This window comes from Pongo abelii, chromosome 6 (genome assembly GCF_028885655.2).
Source record: "Pongo abelii isolate AG06213 chromosome 6, NHGRI_mPonAbe1-v2.0_pri, whole genome shotgun sequence".
NCBI lineage: Eukaryota > Metazoa > Chordata > Mammalia > Primates > Hominidae > Pongo > Pongo abelii.
The window spans coordinates 113,261,232-113,283,369 of NC_071991.2; the positions used below are offsets into that span (position 1 = coordinate 113,261,232).

Below are 22,138 nucleotides of genomic sequence, written 5' to 3' on the forward strand. Positions count from 1 at the left end.
AGATTTAAACTAGTAACTGCCAAGTAAGGCCATCAAAGATGGTTGCTTTTATAATAATCAGAAGAAGCCTACAAAATGAGTTTACCTGATATATGTAAATAAATAAAAGAGACTACTGAAAGTGCAATGAAGAAAGAAAATATTATGGGAGCTGACTAGACATATTTGAAAAAGAACAAAATAAAATTTTTTGAAGTGAGTAATGTGAAAACTAGAATTAGGAACTCAAAGTTTGGATTAAGCAACAGATTAGACAAAGATGAAGACAAATTTGTGAACTGCGAGACATATCTGGATAAGTTACTCAAAATGAAACACAGAGAATCAAAAGAGTGGAAAATATTAAAGTTAAAAGATGTAAAAGTAGAGATTCCAACATATATCTGTCTAATTAGAGTTTCAGAAATGGATGAGAAAAAAGATGTAGAAGAAATATTCACAAATATAATGACAGACATTTCCTAATATGATGAAAGATGCAAATCCTCAAATCTAGGAGGCTCAATATCTTTATCAGAATTATGTAAAAGAAACCTATACCTAGACATATTATAGTGAAAGTGCAGAATATCAAAGGCAAAGAGTTCTTAAAACATCCAAAAGGAAAAGACAGATTAGCTAAAAAGAACAATGATTTGACTAATGGATGATTTATCTTTATATATATATATATTTTTTATTATTATACTTTAAGTTCTAGGGTACATGTGCATAACGCGCAGGTTTGTTACATATGTATATATGTGCCATGTTGGTGTGCTGCACCCATTAACTCATCATTTACATTAGGTATATCTCCTAATGCTATCCCTTCCCCCTCCCCCCACCCCACAACAGGCCCCAGTGTGTGATGTTCCCCTTCCTGTGTCCAAGTGTTCTCATTGTTCAATTCCCACCTATGAGTGAGAATATGCGGTGTTTGGTTTTTTGTCCTTGCGATAGTTTGCTGAGATGGATGATTTCTCAGTGACAATAATGGAAGAGTGGAAAGTAATAACTTCAAAGTGCTAACAAAAACGTAGCTGTCAACCTAGAATCTTATACCCTACGAAATTATCTCTCATTCAATCATTCACTCCATTTAACAAAAATATATTATGTACTTACTATGTGTTGGATAGTTGAGAATCCATCAGTGGATAAAATAGACAAAAAATATTCCTGCTCCACTAGAGTTTACATTTTAATGGGGGGAACAGCCAATAAATAATAACTCTAATAAATAAGTAAAATATGCTGTGAAAAGAATGGACCCAGATAAAGGAAGTAAGATTGACAAGTAGCAGAGGTCTAAAAATTTAAATAGGGCTATTGGAAGAGAATTCATAAAGAAAGTGAGATTTAAGCAAAGACTTCAACTTAGTTAGGGGTTTCCTGCAAGAAAGAGTGTTCCAGACAGAGATAATAGACAGTACAAAGCCCTGTGGTCAGAGTATTCCAGAAACAGGAGGCCAATGTGGATGGAACCCAGTGAGCGGGGGCCAATTTAAGGACTTTGGCTTTTACTCAGTGAGATAGTAAATGAAAGAAGAGGAGCGAGTGAAGAGTTGACATGAATTTTAGCAGGATCACACTAACTGCTCTTTGAAACTATATAGTGCTATGGATGGGGTGAAGGGTGAGACAAAAGGGAAATCAATTAGGAGACACTGAAGTAATCCAGGCTCAAGATGAGGACGGTTTAGACCAGGGAACAGAATCCACGAACAGAGCAATGGAGTGGTGAGAAGTGGTTGTTTCAGAGCAGGGAACAGAAGCAGGAACAGAAGGAGTGAAGTGGTGAGAGGTGGCTGGATTCTGGATTTATTTTGAGTATAAAATGACAAGATTTCCTAATAGATTGGGCAAGAGGAGACTCTAGATCACTGAATTATTTTGTCCAAGATACTAGAAAAAAAGAAGGGATCTTTAACCTCCATTGCGGCTGTGGATGAAATAGCTTCAATAGGAAGAGGGAAGACATCAGCAATTTTGTTTGGACATGTTGAGTTTGAAACATCTATTAGACATCAGTGTGTAGATGCAAACCAGAAGTTGGACAATTTAGTCAGGAGCTCTGGAGAAAGGTTTTTCACTATAGATGTAAATCTGCGAGTCATTCACATAGGGTCGCTAATTAAAGGCACAACACTGGATGAGATCATCAAGAGAAGGACTGTAGATACAGAAAAAAAAAAATGGCCGAAAGACTAATCTCTGAGAAACTTTAAGTGATCAGGGAGATAAGGGTAAATGGATCCAGAAAGAATGATTGATAGGGTAAAAAAGAAAACCGAAAGAAGTATGGTGTATCCAGTTAAAATCTTTGAAACTGACAAAAATGGCTAAGCATCCAACTTAATGAACTGAGAAACAGAACAGCAAAATCGCCTCTCAAAAAGGATGAAAAAATAATTATTAGAGCTGAACTCAGTAAAAAAAATGCAAATATAAAGTTAAAACCAGCAAAAAAGTTAGTTATTAGAGAAATAACAAAAATAACCTCCAGCAAAGTTGACCAAGGGGAATAAATATAATTCACAAATACATAATGTATGGAATGAGAGGGAAGACACAGGAAGGGGAACATCACACTTCGGGGACTGTTGTGGGGTGGGGGGAGGGGGGAGGGATAGCATTGGGAGATATACCTAATGCTAGATGACGAGTTGGTGGGTGCAGCGCACCAGCATGGCACATGTATACATATGTAACTTACCTGCATGTTGCGCACATGTACCATAGAGTCTAAAGTATAATAATAATAATAATAATTTTTAAAAAAGATATTAAAAACAAGTTTATACCAATAAATTTGAAAACCCAAGTGAAATTAAGAAATCACCAAAGACATAAATTATTAGTACGGAATCAAGTAAAAGCAGAAAACTATTATGGTCTTATTAAGGAAATTTAACCAATAGTTTAAAATCTTCCCAAAGGATAACCCAAGGCTTCTATAATTTTATAAGGAGAATTTCACAAAAATTAATGGAAGAGATTATTCTGATATTATAAAAACTCTTTCAAAGTTTTGAAGAAAAGAAATTGTATTCCTCAATGTATTTTTATTGCCTGCAGTAAGTACACAATGGAGAAAATTAGTCTCATTGATGAACAGAGATTTTGCTAAAATATTTATTAGCAAATGAAAACCAGCAATATACAATTAAAATAATAACTCATAAAAAGTAAAGTTTATTTCTGGCTTAAATTTGCTCCCATTGTCCCAACTCCTGCATTCCACATCCAACTAAACAAAACAAAAACCCTTATTTTTCAGCCTTTTCTCCTGAGATCAGACAATAAAGAACTCTGAGACATTAAGTGTTCATCACTGGACTCAGCTATTAAACATTATTTCTTCATGTAGTTTGTCTTGACTCTAGGCAATGGGGCATCCATGTGGTAAACTCCTTTACAACAGTCAACATAAAACCAAATGGAAATTTGACAAAACCAAATATCCTTTCTCCTCCCTATCTTGTTTCTCCACCAAGTAAATTCTGAAATTGAGAAGTTTGTTTCTGTTGGCTTTTAACCTCCAAATACTTACATATTCCAAAACACCAACATCTTTTTCACACTTAATCTAAAATTAACTTTTAACAACTATAAAAGTACAGTTGTTATGCTTTGTTTGCTATCATAGTTTTACTACTAGTCTCGTATTTCTTACTCAAAATTGCTCAGTGTTAATCAGAAGACCTTACTTCTGTTTAAGCTCCTCTTCTTTGGGTGGTGGAACTATAAGTGCCCATTCTCAACTTCACTCTATTTTCAGGATTTTCAATGATATGCAAGAATTATTTTTACAATAGAAAAACAAGTTATTTAGTAAATTTTAGAATTCAGGGAATAAATTGCATTATAACAGCTGGGACATCCAACACAATATTGAATACATGTAACGACACTGGACATTCTTGTCAGTTTTATTTTGGAGAAACTAGAACTATAATTCAATGGCATTAAAAAAAAAAATAAAAACTATGACCTACCTTCCTGCTTGACAAGCAAACCACCACAGTCACACGGTTATATATCACATGGTTGGGGATATTAAGGAAAAACAACAGCAACAACCCCGGCACCTACTCTTCAAATAAAATGCTTGCGTTTTTATTGTCACATTGTTTTCTCGCAGAGTGTATAGTTAGGGGAATGCTATTTTAATATTATTCTAAAGGAAGTGAAACTAACACTTAAAGATTCATAAGAAGAGTTTTCATGTTCTTATATTAGCATTCAGAGGTAGAGTAAGGGTGATTGGAAGGCATGTGAGTGTGACTCAAACCCACATCATATTTGTTTATATTAAAATAATGCCTTCCTGATATATGGCTTTATCCAGAATCAAAGTACTAAACATTAATTTTTGTATGCATCCCTCTTTAATGAGCATAATTAATGTAAAATCAGGATTTGGAGTTCTAAAATTATGAATTCTAAACATAATTTAAACATAATTTTATCCAAACCACAGTATTCTCACTGGTCTCCTTTAGAAAGAATGCAGTGCACTGTTAGTGAGTTTTTCTGGCATTTCACATGCTTAATCAGTAGCATATGAAAATAAAGAAATGTGTGAGAAAGTCTGAATTTCTTTTAAAAGAATGATTGATCAATCTTAAATTCAAAATAGATTTCTTGTAACATTAATCTAAACATAGAATATTTTCTTTGATATTATGTCAGAATTATTATTTATTTATTTTTTTTGAGATGGAGTCTCGCTCTGTCACCCAGGCTGGAGTGCAGTTGCACGATCTCAGCTCACTGCAACCTCCGCCTCCTGGACTCAAGCAATTCTCCTGCCTCAGCCTCCTGACTAGTTGGGGCTACAGGCACCCACCACCACACCAGGCTAGTTTTTGTATTTTTAGTATAGATGGGGTTTCACCATGTTGGCCACGCTGGTCTTGAACTCTTGTCCTCAAGTGATCCGCCCACCTCGGCTTCCCAAAGTGCTGAAATTACAGGCATGAGCCACTGTGCCCAGACCTAGCTGTTGAAATTTTTATTCTTCTGTTGGATTTTTCTTCTTCTCCTTGTAGTAGGGTTTGTTTTTGGTTTTTGGTTTTGGTTTTTTTCCAAAATAAGAACTTGTTACAATGGAATTTTTTTTTCATTCAACAGGACAAATATGCTTATCTCTTAATATTATTATAAAAATTTTTATATTTGGGAGATTTACATTTTAATGGGTGAAATAATGCATGGACATATCTAGTCTCAGATAATATGAAGTGACAGATTTAATTGGTTTATAAAATACTACTGAAACTTGAATTGATTTGTTTCACTGGGTTAAATATTTGTTTTCCATCCATACTAATTCAGGAAGCACCTTGGATGTAAACAAAGATAAAATTTCTGGAAGATTTTTCATTTCTTCCCCATACAGGAAGTAGAATAGTTTAAACAAATATAAATCTCTCTGTGACCACTTTTTCTCAAAAAAAAAAAAAAAGGTAGTAAACCCTTTCTTATTGAGGGTGCAGAGTAATACTCATCTCTCCAAGTACACCTATATTAAACTTTGAATTAATAAAAAAGTGGTATTTAGGAGCAATTTGCGTAAAAGGTTTAGTTCAGTTAAAAAATGTCAAGGACTCCCATTGCCAGCCGAGATAGAAGAACAAGGATTATATTTACCCTCATACCTTAAACAACTAAAAAGTCAAAGAAAACATATGAAACAATTTTCCGACATGGAACAACAGGCACCACAGAAGCATGATCCTGATAGAAGAAAATTAGGGAATAAACCCAAGAAGAGGGAATCTAAACAGAGTCCAGTGTTCTTTTTGAATTGAGAAGACAGAGATGAGAATTTGGGAGGCTCAATGCAGTTAGAATTTGCAGGGCAGAGTTTACCAAAGTAAAAAGAGCTGCAAAGAAAAGAAGCTCCTGAGATCTGCAGAGGGTTCCCCTAGAGTCTTCAAGCGGGTACTGATCAGGGCATGTGTGTAAGCAAACTACATGAGACCAGGCAATGACTGGAAAGGAGCAGAAGGAGCAATTTCCAGAAATCACATAAAGCTGGGAATTGTTATTTCCAAAAGCCAGAGGGGAGAAATATTGTATTACACAGGACATGCATCAAGAAATGTACTCAGAATCGTATTGCCTTAGTAATGGAGACAAAACCAGCCTCCTCTTGTTCCACCTAGCAAAGTTGAAAAAGTAGTTGTGAAAGGATAAATATGTTTCCGAGCAACTTAATTGCATCCTAGAGCAAAGCTCAAAAATATTTTCTTAAAAAAATACTAAAAATTCCATAAGCTCACAATGGTTGATATCCAATCAAAAATTATTAGGCATGCAAGAAATTAGGAAAGTATGACCAATGAGAGGGAGAAAAATCATTCAACAAAAACTGACCAGTGAATGATGCAAATGACAGAGATAGTAAAAGCACATTAAAACAGCTACTATGACCCCACACCATATGTTCAAGAAGGTAGAGGAAAGCATAAGCATGTTGAGGCAAGCCATAAAAGATATTTTTAAAACCTAAATCTAAGTTATAGAGGAAGAAAGTACAATGCCTTAAATAAAAATTATACTGGACAACATAAATCCCAGCCTGAAGACTGGAAAAACTTGCAATCAGGAAATACCAACAGGCTGGACAAATAGCAATGACATCCCTTATCCTTTGAGCAAATTAGGTTAGGCAGTGGTGGCGATGTTGTGGGTGTTTTTGTTTTGTTTTGTTTTGTTTTTTCTTTTGTTTTGTTTTGTTTGAGACAGTCTCGTTCTGTTGCCCAGACTGGAGTGCAGTGGCACAACCTCGGCTCACTGCAATCCGCCTCCTGCGTTCAAGGGATTCTCCTGTCTCAGCTTCCTGAGTAGCTGGGATCTACAGGCATGAGCCACCATGTCCGGCTAATTTTTGTATTTTTATTAGAGACAGGTTTTTACTGTGTTGGTCAGGCTGGTCTCAAACTCCTGACCTCGTGATCCACCCACCTCGGCCTCCCAAAGTGCTAGGATTACAGCGTGAGCCACCATACCCAGCTGGTTATTTTTAACTTCTTTGTTGTCACAGTTGTGGTTACTGCTTTCTGTTTTGCATTCCTCCTCAGATCATTCACTTTACCAGTAGTAATTAACAATAATTGGACAAAGAGGGAAAAAAAAAGCTCTTCCTTTACTATTAGCAAACCAAATAAAATGTATAATGAAGTAAAAATTTTAAACCACTAGGTAAGATTGGAATGAATTGGACACTGCATAAAAAAAAGATTAGGAAAGTTAAAGAAACAGCAACAGAAATTGTTGGACAAAATTAAACAAAGACAGAAAAAGACTTAAAAAATTAGGAGGACACCAGTGAGCTGTGAGATAACTTCAAGTGGCCTGATAACACAGGTAACTGGAATCATAGAAAAAGGAAGAAAACAGAAAAGTGTCCCCAGGTTTTAAAATCTCATGTCTGTGACCCATCTCTTAAAGCAGGGGATTAGATGAAATTGTAAGGAGAGAAGAGTGATTCTGCTCTTAGTGGTAAAGTACACAGGGCCAGCTAACCATTGTCTTGAAACAGACATTAAGAGGACTGTTCTTTAATTTTAGTTACGCATCTTGAGCTCAATGGCCATTCTTCAAATGATACTAGTCTTCCTATTCCTTATAAACATCCTCCCAAGTTGATATATGTACTGGGTGACCTATGAAATGAGAGGGTGAGATGCATAAAACACTCCAGGCTTAGAGAGAAAAGAATTTTTCCAGGCTCTGAAACTGTCGATTTCAAATGCACCTCCTTTTCTTTCTCTCTCTCATCTCCATTCCTCACTTTCTTCAGATAGAGTCTTTACTATCTCCTGGTATATCACTGAGCTCCTATTCAAAATCATTTTTGAAGGAGTATGTAACTAACATGTACTCCTTCAAGAGTTTCATAACTCTTGAAAGCATGGTAGGAATGATGGTATTCATTCAGGTATATTTTTATTTATTTAAAATCTTCTATGGGTTAGATGCTATTAAATGGACTGGGAATATATATTAATGAACAAGGCAGATACATTCCTGATCCATGGAAATTACAGACTGCCTAGAGAGACTGGCATTGCACTTATAATAGCATTAATAAATATATAATTCTTTAAGATACTTGCATCTTTAAAGTACCTTTAAGTATCTTTAAGATACTTTAATATTTGCATCAGCCTAATTCCTTTCTCCCAGGTTCTGTTTTATTATCACAAGACACCAGATATATCCCTGCAAACTCTATCTTCCGGAATTTTTTGCCAACTGACTTCCAGTTTGGTTTGGCCAATAAGAGGCATTGGTGCAAGATTAGAAGGTAGTAGGAGGGGATAAATCGTGGATCTTCCTGTCTTGGATATTAATTCTTCTCTCTTTGTTTTGTGGTGGTATCTCCGAAAGGGACTGGAAACCTTTCACAGGGGTCCCAGCCTTGGCCCTGATTTTTCCTCTTCTGCCATACTATCCCTTGCCGAATTTTCCTCTTTGGTTGTTCTAGCCCCTGCTATGCACCCCCAGAAGTAACAAATACACTCTCAGTCTCTGAGTTACCTCTTTTTCAGTTATTGCTTTCAATGCTTTCACCAGTTGTGTAACCAATTCTCTTTATTAGATTCACTCTCCTTGAAAGACCTAGTACGATTTCTGTTTCCCTGACTGAAACACATCATTCTGATGAATGCTACATATGTGGTCCAATTAACATACAAATGGGAGATCGAATCTATTCTGAGGAATTAGAGATAGCTTTCTTAAAGAACTAGTATTTAAACCAAGAACTAGAGAGTGAATAGACATTAGCTAAGGGAAAGGAAGCAACCACAGCCACGTGATCAAACATCACATTTATTTAAGATATCAAAGGACTATTTTACAAAAGGCAATTTCTCGCCACGCTACAGTTGACATATTTCCATGTCGTACTTCTTACTGTGCCATTGGGCCTACAGCAAACCTGCCAGCATCTACCTCAGGTGGCTAACTCAAAGGTTTTTTGTTTTTGTTTTTAAAGTTGATCCCATTAAACTCAGGCACATTTTGCTTTCTACCAACTTCGATGTCTTTGCAGTGCCAGGAAAAAAAAAAGAAAGAAAACATTTCCAGGGAGAAATGTCCAGCTGTGAATGCTCTTATGCACTTGCTTTTAGCAGCATCTCCAAAACATGGTCCTCACTTGCCATCCTCAGGCCACATGTTTAATCAGGACTGTTAATATGTCAAAAAGATTAGGTTGGCTGACTGAATGACTGCTTCTATCTTTCTGTCTTTTTTATAACATTCTTTGTCATGGGGCTGCCTAATTATTAAGATCTACTTTACCAATAAAATAAAATGCCCTGTTTTTCCCCAGTTCTCAGATCAGCTTTACTGATTTTCTTTTTCTTTTGTCCCCAGTATGGCTCAGCACAGCACCTTTACTGATCCTTTGATACTTTATGCATTACAGAGTTTGGGGCATAAATTTTGATTTTTAAAAAATATTGCATTAATATATTATTAATCTTGATTTCTGAGTTTGGTTTTGTTTTTGTTTTTTGTATTCCTTTAAATTTTGTACCTGAGGCAAGTGCTTCATTCTCCTGGCCCTGGTCCTCATGCTGAAGGAGTCCTGGTTACTCCCTTAAAGAATCTTAGCCTGTGCTGAGAGCAGAGTGGGACACTTATGTCTACACTGCCTCAGAGGCTCCCAGCCATTGGAAAGACAGAAACAGCAGGAGGGAGAGAGGGATTTCATTCTCTTAAATCACATTCGAAGACAGGTCATGGAGCATTCTTGGAGCAGAGCATGGAACGTAAACAAATTTGAATATTAGATACAATTATTTCTGAAACATTTGTCTCTAAAAATATGTATCATGGATATCAAATAGATTCTAAGATAAAAAATCTATTTTAAAAAAATAAACTTCATATCAGTCCGACTTCTAAGATTATAATCAAACCACAATTAGCAAAAGACATTAAAAACATAGGGAAACAAGATATTACAAACCAGAGAAATAATTTATTTCATGTAGGCTTCTCCATAACTACACCCATCCTCAGCCTTGAATCTTTTCTTGCAATTTGGCCACATTGAAATGGCTTGTGTGTATTTTAAGTTATCTATTTTTCTGTGTGTGTGATTCTTTAGAATTTCTACTTGACTTCTCAAGGGCTTGCTTTTACAGTTCCTAGATGTAGTCTACAAATATGCCATCTTCCATATCAATGTTAACAGGCCTCCATTTAATACAAATGAGCCCAGAACGTGAGGCTCCTAATGTTTTCTTGTTTGTACATGGTAAAGGCATTCATACCTTCATCTCCTCATCTCCTAAATGAAGGTTTTGGACTAAATGGCCATTAACATACTTTGCCATTTTCACATCCTGTGATCAAATAATTCTGTTCCACATATACATTTCATACCATATGGAAGGCTTAGCTTAAGCTGAACTTATTGGTACTTTTGTTTGTCTTACCTTTTGTTTAATACTGAATTTTATTTTGAAATAACTACAACTAAAATGGAGCACTTGGAAAATGATTTGTGGACTTCCAATCACAGTAAGAGTTTTGATTTCATACATTAGGCCTCCGATGATCTTTCCCATACTCTCTTATGTTCTGTTTTAAAATTTTATCCTTCTTTTATCATATTCCCTAAAATTTTCCTATATCTCAATGCTTTGATACTTCCACACGCAGAAGAGTGAAAGCATAGCACTGCTCACATTTATTAACAAGCATTTATTTTTCCTTTGCCCCCTCTTTCTTTCCCGCTTTTTTTCTCTATTCTCTTTTCCTTTGTCTTCCTTTGACTCACTTTTCCCATTTTCTCCTTTCCTCTTCTTCTTATTTTCACTTATGACAGTTAACATGGTCCTAGATGTTCCAAAAAAAATAAATAAGCAAGCACAAATAACATTACAAATTGAATTTTATTCAACAGTTAAGTTACGCATACTAAATTTGATGCATATAGAATAACACAATAAGGAAAACGTATTCCAAAACTGAAATGGGTTTGTGATTATAAATAGTATGTGGTGACTGAAAGTAAGTTTAGTAGGGAATGAGCAGTCTTGGGAAAAATGGAAATCAGGATTCTAAGGGAAATCAAAAAATAATATGTTGAGTGTGGGGCTAGGAAGTGATAGGAGACGAATAGATGCAAAAATGCCCACATTATCTTTAGCTCTTTTTAGGGAAGTTGGACTCCTGACAACTCTTCTAACTGTTGCCTTCCCTTAAAAGCCTTCCCTAGGCATCCCCAAATTCCATGGTCCAGGCCCACTTTGTTTTCTCACCTGTATTCTAATACAATCACACACACAACTTTTGTCACACCGAAGATACTCATTCACTTGCACATCTGCTGTCCTGCTTCCCACTAAACACCAGTCCCCGGGAGGACATGGCTGTACATTATTCGGCTTTGAATTTGAAATCTGGCACATATCAGACCCCTATCTTCAAATTCTCTGTCCCCCGTTTACGATTCATGCAGATACACACAATATTTCTTTTAATATTTCGGAGCCACAATCTCCTTATTTGTAAAATTAGGAAAATACTACCCTTTACTGTATTATTCTATATGCATTGAATTAAAACAAAATAGATAGGTTTGAGCTTTCCTTAAAAACTGAAGAACTATCCAAACTTTTGTTTTTGAAAGCTTAACACATTTTGGAAGAGGCCTTCTCTGAGCATCCTATATTTGTCACCTAAATTTTTTCAATATAATGCTATGAAAGAGGTTTCTGGTCCATTTTCGAGCCTATAGAGTCTTTTTTAATGATTATTTCTCTTTTTTCTCCCTCATCTTCAATAAGTAATATCAGCTAAAACTCTTTGTAGCTTTAAATGAGCATTACGGACAAGAAAAGAAATACCTAAACTGAGCAAGCCAAATTATTTAGTTGTGAAAAATTATGCAAACATCTGAAGCATGAATTCCCTCTTCTTGTCAGCTTTATGTAATTTAAGCAACTAACCATATCTCTAGCCAAATTTAACAAGCTCACATCTTAATTATGCTCACTAAGCCATTTATTTTTCTATTTTCTCAAAATTCTGGCACAATTCTCAAAATAGTGAAAAGTGTGCTGATGAAAATCAATGATATCCAAAGGAAAAAATTTAATGTTCTGAGGTACAAAAATATCTTATGAAGTTTGGTTGTGCTCTCCTTGCTTAAAGTACATAATAATGGATAAAATGTTAGGCTTTTTCTTTCTTTTGCAATAGCATATTACTATAAAAATGTGATACTAGGTCCCATTATAATAGCACAAATCCTATTTTGCAGTATTTCACAAATCCTAATTTAATATGTGAATTGAAGAGGACATTTTCTTATTATATTTGCTTTTGTTTTTGATATTTGCTCATATTAAAAAGATGAAGTAACAAAAATTTACAAAAATTTCTTCATTTTTGTCCCTAGAAGATTATAAAATGTTTTGCTAATTTATTTATTATATAATTTGTCATGCTTCAAGCAATAATGAAAATTAGTTTTACAAATATGAGTTTGAATAACTTGTGTTTTATACCATTCATATATAGTTCAACTGACTCACAGTTTTTATATGTAACTTAACAGTTTTTATACGTAAATAACTCACTTTACTTAACGAGCTATCTGAAATAGGATTCAACATGATACAAGAAATAATAAGTCACAAGTGTATTTACACTGATAATCAGAAATAAACGTCTCACTTTTACTAAATTATGAAATTCAAATTTATGTATGCCCTACTTTAAGAACATAGAATTTACAAAATTTCAAATTTATGAAATATATTTTTATCAAAAATATACTTTATAATCATTTTGTCTTGTGTTTTTCCGAGATGATTTATCAATGCTAGATTAATATATTCTACATTATATATAATAATTATATTTTCAACCAATTCTTCAGAGACATACATTGCATAAAAGGAGAGAAACACAGTCTCGCCAATTCTCTATAAACTTCAGCGATATTTGAAACCATTTTGCACAGTCCAAAAAGAGTAACATTTAGAAGTCTCACAAAGCAGTTATCCAATTTACCATTTCCTTTTCCTTCTAGTGAATTCACCACTGAAGCATTATAATCAAATATCACCCATAAAAAACAAATAGCAGCATTGAAAGTTTTACCTATTTCTAACTTTTTGAGCTAATGTAAGTTAAAAGTTAATAATCTTAAACATTTAAACTAAGTTGAAATTTATAGCCATATGATTTTAAAGCCCCAAATATGAGTGATTTTATACTTTGTAGTTCCAATTAACTAATTCAGAGGAAAAATTACCTTTGCTGGTGGCTCAGGCGAAGAATCCATGAGACTCAATCTCTCCATTTGTTTTGTATGTACCATAAGCATTATCTTTCTGTTCACTCCCACTTCTCCTCTTTTTCTACTTCTATGGGAGGCCAAGCTATATAAACCACGATTTAGTTCCTCTTTTTGATGTTACATTCATGTCTCATATTTTCGTATAATGGTAAAGAGGAGGAGTAATATTTATGAGCTCATGACTTCAACAAATTGCAATTACAAACACCAGTCCAATTCTTTACTTTTTTTGCTGTATGGAATATTTTATTATTTTATCTACAACTATCTATACACAAATAAAAGTTACAGGTGCTTAATAGAAAAAATTGAGTAGCAAGCACAAATTTAAATGTGCCATAAAAGAACAATATTGCCACTATTAGGTGAAAGCCCCTGGGAGAAAATAAATTGTCCCTCAATCATCATAGTCTGGCTTCAGTTTCTCTGGATTTTACAAATCCTTCCTAGAGAAGTCAACAAGTAAAACAAAGCGGGAAACACTGGGCTTACCACATTTAAAGAGTCTTGTAGGGCAAGTTGGTTATCACCCCAGGAAATAAAAAGAAAGAAAGGGCAAAAAGTGTGTGTGTGTGTGTGTGTGTGAATATCTGCATATGACAATTATTACCAGTGTTGACCATTTTCACTCAAATTCAATTCTTCTCTACTTGTAGCTCATTCAGAGTTAGTAGTGGCCATGAGTCTAGTTCTGGTCAATGAAGAGGGAGGGTTGAAACACTTTGTCAGTGCTTGACTCTACAGCTCTCCTCTGCAGCTGACTCAGTGATCACCAAAGCAGGTGTCCAGATGGAGCGTTCATCAGCTCAGGCCTCAAGTGGTTCTGATGAACAAAGCTTCCTTATAAGCTATGTTGGACTCGTAGCATAAATGAAAAGTAAACTATTTTATTAGAACTACTGAGATGTGGGGGGTTGTGTACTATAACCTAGCCAATTCTGACTGACTCAGGAATGAAGTTATAATTAATATATTTTGAAAAGCAGTGTGCCATTTAATACCCATATCTAGAAGAACAACAATATCCTCTGCTCACTCCAGTATAATATATGGGCTACCTTCCCTCTAGAGCGGTATGAGGAATAGTAGTATGAGAGAATGGAAAGAGGAGAAGGTTAGAAGACCTGGATACTTGTTCAAAGTAGTGTAAACTAATTAGTAGCAGAGCTTGGTCCGCTCACTAACTTGTATGCATTACTGTGGACAAGTCATTTCTGCACTCTAAACTCAAGTTTCTCATTTGTAAAATGGAGACAATAATAGCTTCTCTGTCTTATAACAAAGTGAGTATCAAATTTTTGTGGGCTGCCATTACTAGATCACAGAAATATATTCTATTCTTCTCTAAATTCCCAATTACCTAGTAAAATATCTTACAGTACAATAAGTACAAACAGGTATTTAATAATTAATGACAAATTCTATTCCAACAATTATGTAAGCCTTTAACTAATGTCTAACTCTGGTTTATAGAATACACTTACTTCTTACCATGAGTTCCACATCAATGGATTCAAACAATCATAGAATGAAAATGTTTGCGGAAAAAACAATAAAAATAAGAATAAAATAATAAAAGCAATATAATAATTTTATTTGTATTTTTGTTGTTAACAAAAACAATAAAATAAGTTTATTATTTCATTAACAATAAAAAATTCAAATAAAAATATAGTATAACAATTATGTTTATAGCATTTATATTATATTAGATATTATCAGTAATCTAAAGATGATTTAAGGGGTCCTAGAACCAGTATCCTGCAGATACTGAAGGACAACTGTATGTGAGAACATGTTCTTTACAAAGTACCTTGCTAGCAAAGTGTTTAATTACTTTTTAATATGTTAAATACTTATTAATCATCTACCACATGTCAGGCACTGTTCTAAGCATTGGAGGAGTGAATCAGGGAACAAATTAGACAAATTATCTGCCATGATGGAGGAAAACAGACAGTGATAGGCAAAGGCTGTGTGTGGTAGAAGGGGGGAGGAAAGGGTGAATTTGATAGATGGCCAGGAACCTCCTTGTTAAGTTGACATTTGAGCAGTTAATTAAGTGAAAGAATGCAAACCATGTAGGTACTTCAGGGACTGACATTCCAGGCAGTGGGTACAGCATGTGTAAGGGCCCTGAGGTAAGAAGAGTATTCTGGCGCTTAAAGAATGGCATGATCATGTCCTTTGCAGGGACATGGATGGAGCTGGAGGCCACTATCCTTAGCAAACTAACACAGAACAGAAAACCTAATACCACATGTTCTCACTTATAAGTAGGAGCTAAATGATGAGAACACATGGACACTTAGAGGGGAACAGCACACACTGGGGCCTTTTAGATGGTGGAGGGTGGGAGGAGGGAGAGGATGAGGAAAAATAACTAATGGGTATCAGACTTAATACCCAGGTGATGAATTAACCTGTACAACAAACCCCCATGACACAAGTTTACCTGTGTAGCCAACTTGGCACTTGTACCCCTGAACTTAAAATACAAGTTAAAAAAATAGTATTAAAGCCATTTAGACTCAGGCAACATGAGTAAGAGAAAGAATATAAGGGATAAGATCAGAGAAATGAAAGAGAAACCAGGTGCCTAGTAGGCTATGATAAGGACAAGGAATATTATTCTTAGCATTAGAAAGCATTAGAAGGTTTTGAGCAGAGGAGAAACATGATTCAACTTACATTTCCAAAGGATCACCAAGTCACCCAGGCTGCTTTGTGGAGGACAGACTGGGGAGGGGGGTGCAATTACAGAAGCAGGAAGATGAATTGGAAGGCTACTGAAATAGTCCAGGTGAAAAAACTGGTCCCAACTCCCTTGAGGATGTATGCATATATATATATATATATATATATATAAGAAAACCAGGTTTTCTTACTGCAGCCATTCACAGGGTCTTTCCTATATTATTATGGCAAGAGTCAAACTGGAGAGCCAAGAATGTGTCTGCATATGCAGGAATATATATATATGGCGCTATATGCAGGAATATATATAGTGCTATATACATACAGCTATAGTCAGAGATAGCATCATGATATGGAAAGCAGGAAAAGAGGGCTTTGCTTTAACAGATGTACAAGAACAGAGTTTGTGTAGGAGAAGGAGGAGGAAGAGAAATTTTATTTGCTAAAGGTTAGTTATTTTGAAAATGTGTTCTTTGATGAGAAGGATCAGGAATCAAGATAGTCTAGATAGAGAGAAAACACAGAGGCAACATATGTGGCGCACACACACACACACACACACACACACACACACACACAAAACACCAAACAAACAAAAAGAAAGGCCTGTTGATCTATTTCTGAAGAGACATGAGAAGAGTTATCTAGAAAGAAGAGCCAGCAGGAGGCAATGTAGGCTTACAAAGTACAATAGGCACATCAGCCTAGAAATCTTCAATCAATCAATCAAACATTTCATAATGTAACTAATAGGGAGGAAAACATACTGGGAGGCATAGGATTACTGTGAGCTGTTTTGTAAAATACTCAGTAGTCGTTGGTTTCTATTTTGTAACAGAATTTCCCTTTGTTATATATGATTAGCAAAATTGCCAGTGCCTTCATTTACAAATCCTAAACTCTATAGAGTTCATTTTCCTGAATTTCAACTATATTGCCCCCTGACAATATAGCCCAGAGTTTAATTCCAGAGAAACCAGGAAGGGACCACTGTTACCAGGAGCAGAGTATTATCCCAAAGAACAACTGCAAATTCAATTGTTCAGGTTGGTTGGAGGTCATGTTCTATGTTCTACATGAACAGGAAAAGGACAGAGAGGCATTGTCTGGGTAGTCCATCCCAAAGAAACCACAGGGCAAAGTCTGGGACAAAAGAAGAAACGTTAAAGCTGCCATGCAGTTGCATCTTAAAGTCAGAGCAGCCAGGAAAGCTATTGTTCCAAAAGCTGCTTGAGAACTTCTGAGACTATTAATGTTGGCACAGCTCAGTCCCACAGACCAGCAGCTCAACAGAAATCCCTGGAATTTCTAAAGGTATCTGATGTTTCTAACTTGCCACTACCAGCTGTCAGGAGTATACACTCAGCATGGTAAAGAGCCCACAAATGTGCCCAGTTTACCTAGAAACTACCTTTTCCTCTATGTTAGGGCTGTGTTCCTCTGAGGGGTTGAATAAGTAGGACACAGGCTGAGCTTCTGAAATAGAGACCCCAAATACAGTGGTATAAACAAAGTATAAGTTTATTTTCTGCTCATTTGATTATGCAGAGATTAGTAGTCCCAGATCGGGTGAGAGAATCTGCCTTTCTCAACAGGGTGTTCCATCTCTGGGCTACCTTGGCTGTCCCAGTCGCATCACCTTCTAGTAACACACATCACTTTCTCTCCTATTCCTTTGGTCCCAACTAAGTCTATGAGAGGAACTGGGAAACAGAATGCCTACCAAGCAGCCACACACCCTTCAGAAACTCAAGATTTCTTTTTAAAATAAGGGGAGATATATCCGGACAGACGTCTAGGAAACTCTGCCATGGGAAACTTGACAAATCATCACAACAAATGTGAGGCTTGAGAAGAGATTAATTGGGATTTTCCCTGTTTTATAGATGAAGAAACTAAAATAAAGTTGTATGACATTTTTTTAACTCATTCAGAAAAATCTAGAAGTCAGTGGGTGATTTTCCTTGCTGTCATTCATTATAAAAACTCCATGCTTATATACTTGTTTTTGTAAGCATTTACATCCTTTGTATATACACAAAATTTTGCTGGAAATAATTTTATTCCTCCTCCTATTACTTTTAAAATTATCAGTGGTCCAGAGTTCAAAGATTAAGAATTATAAAGCAGACCATGGAAAATTTAGCAATAATTGAGCTCTCCATGTCTGGTACTTATGTAGAAGCATGTTTTAATAAACATCTGCAGAACATATGCTCAGTGGAAAACCCCTTCGAATGAGCAAGATTGAGAAATGTTTCACCCAGAATCATCACTCCCATTTCCAAATGAATGCATATAATTCCCCAGCAAGAGATTTTTAAGGCTTGATTCTTTTATTTTAAAGTAAATATGCAGGAAAATATTAAATAATTATGAATGTCTATGCGATATGATCATATTAGTAATGCTGCACCACAATTGCTGGGGGTGGTAATAGGCATTTTACAAACATCACTTCTAATTCTGACAACAATTCTGGGCAGATATTATCATAACCATTTTAAAACAGAAAATAAAGGCTTGAACAATTTAACAACCTTGCCCATAATTACACAGCTTATAAGTGACCGACCTGGAAGGTCAGTGGAGATCTTTCAGTATTTAAAATTTGCATGGCACATGTTAAAGTAGCATTGTGTGTTGGCACTGCTGTTGAATCATAGATTAAGACGTGCTCCATGGACTGTTTAAGTTAAACAGTGACCTTCTAGAAGGTGCCAGCCTTGAAATAACCACTACCTTCATTGTAAGTTCCCTTTCCATGAGTTTTCTTTGATTTTTACACCTTTGTTATTTTCTTTTTCTATTTTATTTAAGTATCAACAGGGAAAACAATCTAAGAAATGTTTACTATGTAATGAGCAATTTCACTTCTTAAGACATTAATATCAAACGAAGACCTTGGCTGATAGATTATAAGGAATAGAACGCACACTGTGAACTTAGAAATGACCCATATTCAACTTCAGTATGGTTATTTGTAACTTGTTAATTCAGTGAAACTTTTTGAGAAAAGAATGCCATTAGCCAAAATGCCATCATTAGGTTATTCATGCTAACCTCTTAATTCTATCAGTACAATTAATTATCTTACTTTTTCTGTTTTCAGTGATATTACTATATAGAAGGTTAGTACAAGCATGGCAATAGGGGAATTCATCTAACATAGAGAATAGAACAAATAAAGCAAACAATCTAAAAACAAAACTTTCTTCAGGAAATAGATCTATTTTCATAAAGTAAAATCTACAGTGGAGTTTACTCTTATGTTTTAAAAACTGTTAGGACATTGGCAATTGGTATTCTTCACTTCTCTATTCTTGTTAATGTAGTTCCTCTTTATTCTACTTGCATAATAAAAAAGTAATAACAGTCTTAGTTCTTGTTAGAAAGTCCCTAGGTGGTGGTGGGGCAGATTGGAATTAAACTGCTGACTCACTCTCATATGACTGCACTGTAAAGTCCTAGAATTCGGGGATCTAGAAAGAAAATTTTGTATCAAATACACTACATAGTCACAAGAAAGCAGCAAATTTAGAATTGAATGTGCTGTGGTTAGATGGAATTTCCATAGGCTACACGATACACCTGAACTTCTGATTTTAAAATCTAAGGCTCCATTGTAACATTTCAGGATTAATGACTGAACAACTTGTTACAGGCCATTTGAGGGGACGACTGGAGGGAAAGGTGCCAATATTCCACACGGTCTTAAAAAGTTAACGAATACTACCGGGTAAGTGGGAATGCACCAAGCTCAGTAGCATTACTACGCATTTGCCTAACTGCAGTAAGAGGAAACAATGGGTGAAGGAAGTCCAGGCTCTATGAAGGCATGGCATAAATCCATTTCACTAAGCTGTTGGCCATCACTGATGCTATCCTTGTGAACAAGATGATCAAATTTCAGATGATTCAGGCTTGAAGACTGATGTCACTTTGAGGAACAGGCATTGGTTAAATACCAATGGACTCCAACAAGTCAACCTTGTAATCAGCTCTCAGGAGGAAAATATAAAACCTGCTGTTCTGATTCTTGCCCATTTGCCCTACCCCACTGCTCCTACCCACCATGCCATTCTCTGCCCTGCTTTGCCCTGCTCTGTGCCCAGGAACAAAGGATGATTTACTATGGAGCTAATGAAGCTTCAGCTCAGGACTCCTTAGATGTTACCTCTTCCAAACTTTGTGCCTAATGTAATTTGGAACTATTTTTCTTATAGATGGCCTGCTCCTCACTGTATAAGCCTCATCTCTACCTAACTTGGAGTCAGCCCTGTCCAGGAGGCTGAATCCTATAGACTGTCAACTGATACGATAAGCAAAAACAATGGCCCCTCTAAAGACATTCACATCCTAACCTCTGGAACTTGTGAACATGTTACCTTACATGGCAGAAGAAGTCGGTGATGCTATGTGAAGACTCAATCTTCCATTGCTGGCTTTGAAGATGGAGGAGCTGGCCACGAGCTAAGAAATATGGAGGGAATTTTGAAACTGGAAAACGCAAGGAAATGGATTCTCCTCTAAAGCCCCCAGAAAGGAATACAGCCCTGTTGACACTTTTATTTGAACCCAGTGAGACCTTTGTAGGACTTCTGACCTACATAACTGTTAGATAATAAATTTGTATTATTTAAGCCACCAAGCTTGTCGTCATTTGTTACAGCAGTAATAGGGAACGGCAGCTGGCTTCTGGTTGAATTTGGCTAATGGGAATCATCTGAAGAAGATCAGATGCTGAAAGGAAGAAGTGGTTGGAGTATTCCTTTACTATTCTCCACTTGCTCTGCGCCGAGTGTCCCGGTGAGGGTGACATCTCTCCCCAGCTAGAATGTCTCCTCCACTGCTCTGGCTCTCAATGGGATGCTGAGGCACCATTTCCTGTTTGCCCCTTCAAGCCTAGGGCTGGTAAGGACTTGCTGTTCTTATCTGTCTTCTCGCTCTACCCACAATTTCATAAGTGGTTCGTGAGGTAGCTCAAATAGTGTTCCCCAAAATTCACATTCACCCAGAACCTCAGAAGGTGACCATATTTGGAAATAGGGTCTGTGAAGGTATAATTAACTAAGGATCTTGAGATGAAATCATCGGATATTTAGGGTGACCCCTAAATCCAATGACTAGTGTCTTTGTAAGAAGAGGAAAAAACACAGAGAGACACACCAAGAAAGCCATGTGAAGATGGAGGCAGATTAGGGTGATGCCTCTTCAAGCCAGTGAATGCCCAGGATTGTGAGCAAACACCAGATACTAAGAGAGAGGCATGGGCTTTCCCTCAGAGCCTCTAGAAGAAACCAATTCTGTCAACACCTTAAGTTTGGACTTCTAGCCTCCTTAACTGTGAGAAAATAAATTTCTTTTGTTTTAAGCCACTGGGTTTGCGGTAATTTGTTATGGCATCTCTGGGGAATTAATGCAATACCTCTGTTAAAGTCTCTTGAACCATTCAAGTAGGCTTCCATTTCCCACTCTGGCGGGCAGAATTCTATTTTTATTACACTTTAAAATGGCACAAAAATAGGAGGAATAGTTACCTCCCGGATTATGGGGTCAAAATTAAAAATAATCTTAAAAATCTAGCATAAAGGGCTGTACCTGGAAAATGTGAAATATAACAGCTTTGTACTTCAGTTCAAAAAAATCAGTTGCCATTATTGCCGATGAAACCTTAGACAAATCACTTAGTATTCCTGACTCTAAGTTATATCATGTTTAGAATGGAGATGATAAAACCTGTTCCCCTTACATTGTTTTAAGAGCAAGAAGAAATAATTGAATACAGGGAAATCAGTGCAGAATAAGGAGTCATTCGATATGAAGCTAAACTTGGCTTTGTCACCAATAAGCTGTGTAATCTTCCTTAAGTAAATTAACCTTAATGTTCTCTAGTTCCCTCATGAGAAGGCTGGACTAGATGCTTGACAAGTGGATCATTTAGTCCTAATATTCTATAAATTGATTGCACAGTACAAGAAATACGTGAATAAACAGTCAACCTCATGAAAAAGACCAAGCGGATTTTTGGTAGTTGATCACGTGCTCAATATTAACCAATTATGGCATGTGACTGCTAAAAAAAAAAGTGATTAATTAACTAATTAATGGAAAAGA

At 36.0% G+C, this 22,138-nt stretch overlaps 1 protein-coding gene across 3 annotated transcripts in view; it reads right to left on the bottom strand.

The window, feature by feature from the left end:
* TFEC (transcription factor EC) overlaps positions 1–22,138 on the bottom strand; it is a 243,807-nt gene that overhangs the window by 206,850 nt on the left and 14,819 nt on the right. For 2 of the 3 annotated variants that reach the window (XR_008527196.1, XM_054559710.1), the window contains exon 1: positions 13,280–13,463. The gene's annotated coding sequence lies outside the window, so the exon portion shown is untranslated. Of the gene's footprint in view, positions 1–13,279; positions 13,464–20,409; positions 20,495–22,138 lie in introns of those variants that run through there. The other variant, XM_054559712.1, reaches the window with a different exon arrangement.